Source organism: Panicum virgatum, chromosome 1K, assembly GCF_016808335.1.
Source record: "Panicum virgatum strain AP13 chromosome 1K, P.virgatum_v5, whole genome shotgun sequence".
In the NCBI taxonomy this organism is placed as follows: Eukaryota; Viridiplantae; Streptophyta; class Magnoliopsida; order Poales; family Poaceae; genus Panicum; species Panicum virgatum.
Window position 1 is genome coordinate 7566324 of NC_053136.1, and position 13297 is coordinate 7579620.

At 40.6% G+C, this 13297-nt stretch overlaps 1 long non-coding RNA gene across 1 annotated transcript; it reads right to left on the reverse strand.

Moving 5' to 3' along the window:
- Positions 1-54: 54 nt before the first annotated feature.
- LOC120648478 lies at positions 55-3799 on the reverse strand. The gene is made up of 2 exons (XR_005664962.1): positions 525-3799; positions 55-361 (listed from the first exon to the last, which is right to left on the reverse strand). It is a non-coding gene; the product is annotated as an uncharacterized LOC120648478 (long non-coding RNA).
- Between the last annotated feature and the right edge of the window lie 9498 nt (positions 3800-13297).

Here is a 13297-nt window from a genome sequence, read left to right on the forward strand (position 1 = left end):
CTAGTTGTTTTAGCCGCCGGTCACATCAACGAAGCAAAAAATGCACAGATAAGATGCATAACACAAAGATTGAAAAGTCTTTTATTCAGCCATCATCTACAAATTGGTTTCTAGGTTCCAGCAACAAGATAGATCCATGAAAAATACATTCCATCCAAATGCGAAAAAATAGCAAATTGCTTGGGAATGAGCTAATCCGCTTGAGGAGATGCAAAATTACAAGATGTTTTTCTGGGAGCAGTTGTCTTGGATTCAAGGTTCCTGCGAGAAAACATCTGAGCAAAGGTTTTGGGGCACATCCACCTTTGTGCCTAGTTGCTCTCGTATCTCCAGCACCATCAAATCCAGTGTCGTCGTATACCTGATTGAATGCATATTAGAAATTTGATTAGTGATTTTGATGCTGATTGAACCAAAAATATGCAAGAAATTTCCTGAACAAAAAAAACTGATATGCTTGTATAGAGAATACATAATTGCCTGAAAAATAGCACTGATCTGCTTGTAAGAAAGTATATTATTACCTGGAAAATAGTACTGATATGCTTGTAAATCATAGTGGTTAGAAAATGATCATCACAGTGAACATGATTGACATTAGAACATGATATTCCCTCCTGAAAAACACAGACACAAAAACAGTTGAATACAGAAAAAATCACAGTGCAGTGACCATTTAGATGCAAAAACAAGGATGATCATCTAAATATTCATACAAAATAAATCTTCAGAATTCATTCTCTAGCACCAAAAAAATATGGACCGGCACCACCATCAGATTTGTATGAACCTGCTATGGCACCAAAACAAGGCATTGAATCAATATTAATAACCAGCAAATTGCCTAAATTGATGAGGACAGCTAACCAGCAAAACAAGAAATTGAATCAGTATTAATAACCAGCAAATCCCCCAATTCGAGTCTTGTGTGAGCCTGTTCATGCCTATTTGTACAACTAACCAGCAAACAAACAAGAACTGGGGAAAATGCTTATTGGGAACCATATTATTGTCCATCTATAAAAATATTATTGCCTAATTCCTACATATAAATTGCTTAAATGCTTACCTAGTGTTGATATTTTTGTTGTTACATATGAGAAAAATGCTTATTGGGAACTATATTATTGCACATTTACAATAATATTCTTTCCTAATTCCTACCTATAAATGTTTATATGTTCTACCAAAATGCTAGTTGATTTTAGCATAAGTTGCATGCAATGCTTATGTACTAATCAACAAAAAAGTAGAAACTTTTCTAAATTACTTCATGTGAACATTTTAAATGCTAGGCAGATAGTATTAAAATGCCTATTGAAGTTTATTAAAATACTAATGATGAACATGCATACAATCAGTTTGATGACTGCAAGATAAAAAATATCTTCCATGTAGAAATGCAAAAGGCCAATGACCATACAGAAAAAAGCTAACAGGTATGCAGAAAAATAGACTTAGTAAAAGGAGACCGATGAATGCAAATTTAATCTAAAAAAACTGAAAAATAGACTCAGTAAAAACAGTGGTTACTGCCTTGCATGATACAAGAGCATAGGGCTGCCAAAAGAGATGATGAGCATGCTCAGCTGGGAGCCAGCCTCATTCAATTGTAGTAAAGCACATCATCAACACCATCATCATTATTTTTATTACTTTGTGGAACAAACAGCGGTTTGGTTAACTACTGGACTATAAACCCAAAAGCCTAAGCCCCAGATCATGACATTCTGTCCAAACAAAATAGTTTACTCCTACATATGCTGCCAATATATTTTATTTTTTGGTTGAGCATCGTATATGGCGATCAGCACCACTGGTCCTAGCCAATCAACCCTAAACTAAAAAATCTTTGAACAAGTGAGAAAGAAGACTTTGTTTTTTATGAGTAAAAAAATAGAATTGATAGAGAGAGAAAGAGTGTTACATGTACAACCCTTGAATATAGCTTCAGCACAACTCAAGATCCAACTTATGGTTGAAATCACTTGATTTGGAAACCCCACAAATGTACTAAATGGTTTAAATGCTTATTAGTGTGCTCAAGTAATACTCATTAGGTCGTGCATGAAGGCATCTCTGTTTTGCCACAATATTATACAAATTTAAAGGCCCAAGGTTTAGTGGTAAACAACCGTATTCAGGCTTATGCTTAAGCACAATTCTAAGAGATGGTGTGTTAACATGGTTAAACATATTTTATGTCCCCCATTTCCAATAATATTCGTCAAGACCAAAAAGATTTTCAGCATATATTTCATTGTTACCGCCGTGGAAATTATAAGTAATGACAAAAAAACTGAATAAATCAAGTATATGTGTATCAATACACTCATGCAAAAGCTTCGACAAATCTAGGAAATATATAGTACTTCTTCAGTCTGATGCCAACATTTAACTTTGTCAATGGAGATGTCGTGTCACAATTAATATAGTTCAGTTTCGTCAACTTAGTGTACTAGTGGTGCAAAGAACATCAAACCTGAGGTCGTATCCAAGGCTCCATTCACGAATCAGAAATGAAAAAAAAACTACCAGGCTTTCAGCTAGTATAACATATTTGAATTCACTAAATGGTAATTGTGATAAGAAGTAACAGACATTTGCTACATTGGTACACTATTTCTTTTTTATAAAAAAATATCCTCAGCAGCAGAATCAGTGGCATTACAACAGGATAAACAAATCAACTTTCGCAAACAGAGGATTGGTATCTTTTAACAATTGCGGTTATTGCACCAAAGGAGCCATCCTAAAATGAGGAAAAGCTTCTATGGCAATAGAGTGCTTCACAAGCTAAGCTGACATTTCTGGACATTTCTGGTCTGTAGCAAAAGATTTTAAATCCAACACAAGCTAACGAACTATGAACAACATCTTCCAAACTAAAACCTGGCTATACAATGCAAATTAGTAGTATACACGTCGAAGCAACTTGAACTACATGGTGACTCTTAAGGTTATGAGCCTAAAAGGAGGCTAGCTAGCAAGAGCACAAGCTCGGACCCGCCCAAATTTTCCAGGAGCAAAACCTATTCCGCAGGCACCCAAGCCACACGACCGCCTGGAGGCTAAATCCAACGTGGCTACCCAGCAGCTATCAGGATCTGCATACGCTTGGCAGTGGCACATAACCTCAGCACCCAATCTCCTCGCCAGCCTAATCAATCAAGGAGAAAAAACCCGCGACTGCCCCCAAATTCCTCTTCTCCACGCGGGAAGCAGATTAGGGGTGGGGGAATCAAGTGTTCCCCGACAGCTCGGGGGCAGAAATTCGAGCAACCAGCGCTACGATTCAGTCAGGCCCTCGAGGAGTCGCCGATTCCCCGATGAATCGAGCAGTAGAATCGAGGAATCGATCACGAATTAGCTAGGGGATCTAGGGTAGGAGGTGGGGGAGAGGTGAAGCGAAGAACCCACCTGACATGGTGTGCGTATGAATTCCTCTCCATGCACGCCAAAGGAGGGGCGGCGTGGGAGGGGAGGGGCGACGGGTGGGGGAGGACCGGTGGGAGAGGGCCAGTAGCCCCACGCCAAGCCGCTTGGCCCCGCTCCGCTCCGTGCAGCCCGTCCCACTCCACTCCGCCGCGCTTGCTCCGCATCGTGCCGCACCAGCCGTGCTACTCCGCTTGTGTAGGGAAGATGGCCACGGGGGGTGGGGGAGGAGGGGAGGCCATGGTGGAGGACGGGATAGGAGAGTAGGCAGTGGCGGGGAGGGGGAGGGGAATCGCTGACGGGAGAGGAGGAGGAAGGTGGGACGTGGGGGAGAGGAGTGGATGAGAGATGTCGTTAGGGAGGAGATAAGATCGAGAGGAAGCGACAAGGGGAGAGATAAGGATGGGAGTCGGTGGGACTCGCTCACGAGCGCGCCGCGCGTGGTCGCGGAAGCCGCGTGGGTGCCGTACGTTTGTGCTTTCGCGCGCCCGGCCGTTCCTAAGTCTTTACCTTAAAAATAAGCAGAGACAGAGATAGAGACAAAGATAAATTATTTTAGGTTTTTAGATATAAAGTAACCAACATGCCATGCTAGTGAACGTGAAATACATCAGCATTTGCTCTTCTACCAACGAAAACATCAATGCATTTTTTAAAGTTGTCTAGATTTTATTATTATGTTTAAACTTTGAAGCATATATACATGTGCCTCTGCGCGTACGTTGCCATCATGGAGGTAAATAACCATTGAAAGAGGAGCGTGTGCGGTCCGTCGAGTGACAGCTCTGCGTGCCGCGAGCGCTCGCTCCCAACAACCGAACGATTGTGGGTTGTGGCAGCGTGCGTGAGGCCGGCGTGCTGCATTGCGACGGTACACGCGTGACGCGGCATCTCTGCGTGCACGTGTGTTCGGACTCCCGCGACGTGCTGTGCTAGGACTGAGTGTTAAGCTCGGGAAACTTGTCGAGGAAGGAGAGCAAAGACGGACGAAGGAAACAATACATGCTTTAGTAATAGGTAGAGATATGCTGTATCATAGTACAAGTTTTTTTTTTTGCGGGTATCATACAAGTCATTATAACACCATGTTCCCATAGGAGTGAGTAGCTATTGACCATAGTGATATTTTGTGAGATAAATCTATTAAGTCTAATTAATGATGCTACAGTGAACATGTATTGATCATGGTTCAATAGATTCGTCTTGCGAATTAGCCCTAGACTTTTGCAATTAGTTTTATCATTAACTCATATTTAGTTCTTCTAATTGACATCGAAACATCCGATGTGATATGATAGGTCTAAAATTTAGCTCTGGAATCCAACACCCACTTAATAACATAAACTATACTATATATATATCCTTCTCTTGATCAGTACACAATAGGGTAAAAAAAAGAAAGATGTGACGTACATTGTCTTGTACGACGCCTACTGCACGTAATGGATTCCATTCAGCTCGCAGCCAATGCGATTCAGACGTCGATCGATGGCGATTGGTGAGATGCACAAACGCCAGCAAGTGCTGCAATATTTTAGTGCAAGTCAAGTCACTCCAAACAATTCTTTTCCCATACGCAGGCATCAATGCAAACTGTCACCGGGAGCCAGGGTTTACAAAACCGGTGGAAACCGGTCCGGTCCGGTTCCGGTTTGGACTGGTATCAAACCGGCCCAAATTCAAAATTTAAATTTGAATTCAAAAAAATGAAAAAATTTCAAAAAAAAAATCCTAAAAATACTTCAAGGTGCGACGAATCTAATGGTGTCAAATTTTCTCAAAAATTCATTCGTTTAACATACTTTTCGGATATTTAAAGTTAAACCAAAAAAGAAAAGAAAAAAAATGAGACGGCCCATTAAGACCCACTTGGTAAACCGGTCAAACCGACCGGTAAACCGGTCAAACCGGCCGTTATACCGTTCCAAACCGGTTACACATGCGATTTTAAATTTGGATTTGAATTCAAACTGGTCAAACCGGCCGGTATACCGATACGAACCGGTGGAACTGAGCTTTTTAAATTCAAATTTGAATTCGACCGGTACCGACCGATTTCCGGCCAAACCGCCGGGGTCCGGTACCGGCGGTTTGGCCGGTCAATGAAACCCTGCTGGGAGCAGTGTTTGTGCAATGGTCTCCGCGTCAGCCCCCAATTAGTAGCCACACCCCCACACACAGCTGTGGCTGTTGGTCGATGCCAATGCCATACAAGCAAGCGCGCACTAGCTGTCTAGTAGCACTCTACCTGCTAGCTCACATGGAGGTGGAGCCGTAACCCTGAAGCTGGCAGGAAAAAAAAAAGCACTGTGAAAGGGATAAGAACAAACCGTCAAAGCAAGATGTAAATTTAGTGGAAAGGGATAAGAACAAACCGTTAAGCACTGTGAAAGGGATACTTAACCGCGGAGATCGTCAAGGAATATTAGGCCAAAGCAACCCTAGAATGTTATGCCCAAGAGGTTTCCTTTCGGCTCTTCGTCTCCAGAACTAGCTTCGCAGAGCTTTGATTTAGTGGAAACATCTTAGTAAATCCAATCAGTTGGCGCAGAAGAAATGTATAAGAGATGGATTCCAACTTTAGACAGTAGTTGATGAGGCCGCTAAGGACAAAAGCGAAGCTACGAGAAAATTGAGGGTGATGGCGTGATGCACACACACATGTTTAATTTTAAGGGAATGAGCAGTTTAACACAATTATATATATATATATATATATATATATATATATATATATAATTGTGTTAAACTGCTCATTCCCTTAAAATTAAACATGTGTGTGTGCATCACGCCATCACCCTCAATTTAGTGATGAGTATATATATATGGAGAGTATATTCTATGGCCGACTATAGAATAGGTTATTTTGTGGCCACTCTATCCTACGCACCAGATGCACCTGATTTCCCCGGACGGTCGCTCCCCCTCCCGTCCAATCCGGCGCGGATGCTTCGCCTGTTCCGTTTCCATTCGCATGCGAGCCAACAGACCAAGGTGAGCGAGCAGCTGTGTTACAGACTGCACGAGCCGGCCAGCTTTTTTTCTATTAAATGACCGTGATTACGCTGCATTTACTTCATGCATGCCGCCTATTACTGCCTACACGGTGCATGTGAGTGTGCTACGGTTTTTTTTTTGCAGGCGTGCAAGCGAGTGCCCAATGGTTACAACAATGGCTCTAGTAATACTCCAATGGTCGGGCTCTGATGGCTAGCTAGTCGACGTGGCGGCACCAGAATCCTACCTCTATTAATGCAAAGCCTACCTCTATTAATCATTTACACAACCAAAGCATATGCAACATAGTGCTAGAGGGCATACGATTAATTGCCAAAGACTTTTTTTACAAGGGGATCAAATGCTTCACGCACTCATCCAAGAAGGTACTGTATTTATATATCTACAGTGGGAGATCCATATATGGAGTGTGTGGATCTCACACGGCTGGCCTAGAGCACTAGTTAGGGAAACACTACGTACGACAAGAATTTTAATTTACTGGCCAACAACGAAGGTTGCCAGATGATACCCTTGAAATGATGGCGCATAGGTAACGGATCCCTTGATTAGACCGCGTCTATTCGGCCGATTTCTAGTAGCGGACTCATAACTTTTCAGGAGCCCAGGTGCAGTAGAGTAGATCTAATCTTCTCTATATTTTTTTAGTACAGTATAATATAATGCAGAACATGTACAGGTACGTACACTAAGATTTTTTTAGCAAGACGTAAACAATAATAAGATAGGATAGGAAAAGTAGTAGAGTTGAACGTCGAGGAGCCCAAAAGCTGCCCCAAAGGTTATTAGGCCTTGAGTCCTCCGGTGATCTTTATCGTTTCAAAGCTAGCCCAATAGCTCCAAGGTTATTCCTTCTACTAATCTACTCATCTGTTGCTGTCTTAGAAAACCAGTGCACACGTACAAATAAAGTCGTCACAGGATCTAGGAAACCCTACAAATATAGTAGAAGGAAAAAAAATCAAACACCAGCAAGGCAAAAGCAACATACGCTGTAGAAACTTGAACGCTGATTAGAAAAAAAACAGGTAAAATGGTAAGTTTCATCACAATTATCTGGGTAACAATATAATCTATTATCTTATTATTTGACCAACAAACGGAGCCTCTACGTTCGCTCTCAAGGCCTAGAAATTCTCACATTAATAGGAGAAAAATAGAAAAATAAAAATTACCCACAACTGCCATTACGATAAAAATTAGCCTAAAATAACCCTGTGCCTAATTAAAAATCACTCACCAATGCCATTAAGAAAAAGTAAATATAAAATATCATTTATCTATATATCAGTTACAAATATATACTATTAATAAAAACTAAGGCTAACAACAATTAATCAAAATAAAATGAAAATAAGAATAATTATCTGCATAATATTATTAAATTTCAACAAATTAAATTGTTATTATAGGTAGATCATAGTTGAATTGTTTTAATCAACAATAAGACATAATCTATTATCTTAATACAATAGTGTTAAAAGAAGCCACCATGTTCGCCGAGAGAGTCTAGAAATTCTCACATTAATCTAAAAAAGAGAAGAATTTGGACCGTTGGATTTTATGAAAATCTAACGGTCTATGTTATTCTGAAGATTTTATATCATATAAAAGATCCATATAACATAAAAGTCCACCTTGGATTAAAAATTTGTATTCCTTATTAGATTCGGACACTATTGTTTTAGCGGCATAATAGGTCTAGCGGTAGTGCGGTACTAGGACTTTAGCATGCTAGCTCCCTTCTGGCCAGGATAAATAAAGAAAATAAAGAAAGGCCACGTCAATTCGACTATAACATGCAGGTCTATTCCAAGATCGTTTGAAACAAAATCCAACCTAATTAAATTGTGTTAGTTCTCCATATGTTTTGAAAAGAAAACGATAGGACTATACATGGATCATATTTTGTTAATTCAGTAGAAATTTATTTTCCTGTCCATGTCTTCGTCGATTTCAATCAGACTAATGACATTCTTGCTTGCGGTCGTTTGATGACATATTAGACTTGGACTCAAAAAAGGAAGAGAGTCCACATGCTCCGTTTCATGCCAGGTTTCAAAATGCAGCCAGGATGCCACCGTGCATCTGCATGTGAATAATGCAGGTCTGCTAGATAAACTAGCGCCACTAATCATGCATCGGCATCGGCTATGAAGTATTCCTCACAATTAGAAAATAAGATGCGGTGATGGAGAGGATGGAAACAGTGCAGGTTTAGGAATGGAAGGTAGCGGTGGTCGAGTGGTTGAGCGGTCGAGCAAGAAAACAAAGCTTGGATCACCGTGGCGACACGACCATGGATCGTAAAGACATGGGATGATGCAGGAGCCGAGAACGAATGCGTAATGCAAACGGGTATGCAGGATTCTACGGGCTATCCAGAACTTTGCAGGCATGCAACACAACATGATCTGGTGGATTAAGTGGCATAGCCCGTGCCGCTTGCAACCATAAACACATATATTCTCGCAATAGAATATAAATACAATTGCCATAATTAAAATCTATTATCTTAATACAATAGTGTTAAAAGAGGTCACCACGTTCGTCGAGAGAGTCTAGAAATTCTCACGTTAATCTAAAAAAGAGAAGGATCTACACTGTTAAATTTTATGAAGATCTAATAATTTATATTATTCTAAAGAATCCATACACATAAAAATCCATATTGGATAAAAAATTGTATTTCCTATTAACACTCGGACTCCATTGTTTTCATAAAAAGTCTACCAGTACTAGGACACCACCATGAAAGGTAACATGCTCCGTTTCTAGCTAGGATAAAAAAAGGAAACATCACCTCATAAATGCATGTTCGTTTTGTGAAAAAATCAATTTTCCACCTCTCAGGTCTGAGATAGACTCTAACACATATTATCACACTTATAATATATAAATAGAGCACAATACATCGGTACAATCAACTTTATCTTACAGGGACACATTCTCTCAGCCAGATCGCCAGGGATTCGTCAACTGAATTGTCCTGATAGAATTTTGCCGAAAGGATTAGTCCATCTCCTCTCTGCCAGATCGCCTTCTCTCGGCCAGATTGCTAGGGATTCGTCAACTGAGTCTCAAAAATTTGGAGAGCGTCAATCAGCTAGCACATGAAGTTTGGACCAAGACTAGCCCATCAAATGTGTTACTTGGATCCAACACGCTACTACAAAAGTTTGTGATATCCAAAGAACATCCACAATTCTTCACTTTTTTGTCAAATTTTGTACACTGCTCCAAAGGTTGTGTCTAAATATTTGCACCATTACTAAAGGATCTACTATGCTCATCCACAAGAGGAGAAAGGTACTATCTTAGAATGCTACTCAACACCATCAAATAAAGGATGCGCATCATACGCACAAATAACAACAATATAGACAGAGTGGTACACCCAACATTTAAAGCAGCACGGAAGGCGATGAGTTTTCTAGACGATGAGAATGAGTGGATTGAGTGCATAAAGGAAGCAGCTGCCCGGGCAACAGGAATACAACTACAACAGCTCTTCGCCACTATACTAACACACTGTGAAGTTGCAGAACAAAAAGTTGCTATGGGAGTTGGCCTGGGAAGCACTCTCAAAAGATATCCAGCACAAGCGAAGAATAAATCTAAACTTTCCAACATTGCAGTTGACTGCTTCTTAGAATAAAGCATATACTTTGACAGAAATATAGAAACTGATGAGACAATCAGGAAGGTCACTAAAGTATTGCTAAGCACAAGTGATATAGAAGAACTTAGAAAATAGATTGATGAATTAAGAGCTTAACTACGACAGCCCGGTTGGTAGGACGTCCAGATGGGAACCTCCAGGTCGGGAGTTCGACTCCTGCTTTGCACAAAAAAAATCCCCTCGCATGTTTCCATTTCCAAAGCATAGTTCGGGGTCTGGCCTAACTCACAAGGCGACGTGCCACTATGTATGGGTGGGGACAAGGATTCGGGGGTTTTCTTGACCTATGAGAGAAGATCTTCTTCTTATTACAATGTCATGTGGGTGGTCTTTCCTCCGCAGGTCAAGTTTTTTTTAGGGCAAAAACTTTAGCATTATGAACAATCTCAACCCTGAGCTAAAAAAACATACGACACTATAATGGAGTCGGTCGACAAAGGGCTAAGAAAATAAATATTCGTCAATGGCTATGGTGGTACAGGTAAAACATACCTATAGAGAAAGATCATGACGAAGCTACAATCCGAAGGCAAGATAGTACTAGCCATCGCATCGTGTGATATAGCTGCTCTTCTACTCCAAGGTGTCAGAACAACACACTCCAGATTTAGAATTCCAATTAACATAACAGATGAATCAACATGTGAAATCAACAAGCCAAAAAATGTGCAAAATCAAGCAAGGAACCTCTCTCCCAGAACTGCTCAAGAAGACCTATCTAATTCTGTGGGATGAAACTCTAATAGCAAATAGAAATTGCACAGAGGCACTAGACCAAAGCCTCAAGGACATGCACAGATTTAACAATGAGAACAATGACAAAAAAAATACTCGAAGGGATGACCGTTGTGCTAGGAGACTTCTGCAAATCCTTCCTGCTGTTCCCAAAGGGAGGAGAGAGCACATAGTCAACGCATATATCAAGCACTAATATCTCTAGAACCACTTTGAAATTTACAACCTCACAAAGAACATGCAGCTCAAATGTATATCTAACGATAAAAACAACCAGAGGTCAAGGATTTTGCTGAGTAGAGACTGAATATGGGTGATGTGATTACAACTCATCATAGAAGGAGACGAGTGGATCCAAATCCCAAGTGACCTGATGCTAGACAAAGCACCTATTTAGAGCTGTTTATTACTAACTACCAAGACCCAAAATTCCTTGAGAAAAGAGTATACATGCAAAAAAATGAAATGGTAGCTGAGATAAATGAGTACATAATGAGCCAAATAGAAGGTGAATAAGTGATGTACCATAGCTCAGACAACGTGTGCAAAGCATCTACAAACAGCAGCATGAAACCCAACGACATTTCTCATCAGCTTGAAGTTCCCTAGAATCCCAAACCATGAGCTTAGGCTAAAAGTCGGCCAACCAGTGATGCTCCTTGGAAACATCAACCAGTCACCAGCTTTATGCAATGGTACAACAATAATAATAAATCAACTTGGAAACAAATATATCAAGGCAAAAATAATTACAGGAACATAGGTGGGCCAAAAAGTATACATATATATCTCTCATCATCATGTCGCCAAGTGACTCTAAGTGGCCATTTATGCTAAAAAGAAGGCAAAATCCCCCTCGGCCTGCTTCGCAATGACCATCAATAAGTGCCAGGCCGGGTCAGTCTCTAAACACAGTTGGATTATATTTGCCTAAGCAGATTTTCTACTATGGTCAGCTATATGTAGTGTTATCTAGGGTCACACACAGGAAAAGGCTGAAGGTGGTCATGGGTGACTCTAAATGTCAGGGACAGAATGAAGCTAAAAACATTGTGTACAAGGAGAACTTCTAATCAATTAAAGAAATATAGTGTAAGCATCTTCTCGAATACATGTCAAATTTTAAATAACGACTCTTTGCAAAAACATATATTCCGATGCAAAATTACTTAAATATACATGCATCAATGTGAAGTGTAATGTGCACTATTGAAATGCATATTTCAATAAATTTGTCCATGTCGGCTTGCGGCTTCCTGCTCTGGCTCCTGGTGCTAACGTGCATGCTGCTGTTTAGTCAGGTTGGGCGGCAGTACCCAACGTGCCCAGCCATGCTTGGGGCAGCAATTAGGAAACTTGCTACGAAAAAACTAAAGAATCTCTTCTTCGGCTGTAAAGCGCCAACGCCGTAGTCTGGGCCGGAGCCAGCAGCCGCACCCGCTTAATCCACAGGCAAAGCCAACACAAGGCAAGCGGGACTAGCGCCTGCAACCTGGCGAGCGGTGGACCAGGTGCGGAGTACAGGCAAGGACGGGGAGCAAGGAGGTCTGGACGAGGAGGGAGATAGGCCACGCCCCCAGAGAACTCCTACAGACTGTGAGGAACACTGATCAATTTGGGTCCTCTGGATCTTAATTTCTGAATTCATGGTTGCTCTGGAAAAATTGTGGAGGGAGGGAAGGATGGGAAAGGGGAACGATAGAGGAAGATAGCTACCGGCCAGAATTATCCGTGTGCTCGCGTGACTATTAGTTAGTTGGGCTGCAAGCACCCGCCAAATCAAAAATTAAATACATTTAGGCCAAGTATTGAATAACAAAATTAATTTACAGTTAAAGAAACATATATTTAAAAGAATAGTTTTTGGATGAAATAAGACAATTAAACTATGACAGTCATTTACTACAGCAAAGCGCCAAAAAATTTTAGCTACGTGGTGGACACATATAGCTTTAGGAGAAAATATTTTTATCCATATTAAACTAACATAAAATAATTAAACAATAAACTTTGACAAATTTAAAAATTTAAAATGATAGCAAAAATAAAACTAGCTACCCGCGCTATTTGCGCGGGCCACCGTGCTAGTTAATGATAATGAATAGGATGATGTATGGTAAAAAATAGTATTTAAGAAAGGATACAATGACATATAAATTTTTGAATTTTCAATACTAGCCGCACAAATGTGCGGGCTAGGGCTATAGGCTAGTTCCCTTGAGGCAACAAGCGAACAAGGCAATGCAGCAACTTGACTGGCATTAATTTTGTGTAGAAAGAAGCCCGTAATGTCCAATCTGGCATCTGAATGTATGCAGACATGCAGTAAACTGTAAAATTGTGACATTTAGCCATTTTAATTCCTAAAGTCCTCTGCAGATAGTTATCCTTGATGCTCCAACCACAAATCTAGCACAAAAATGGAAT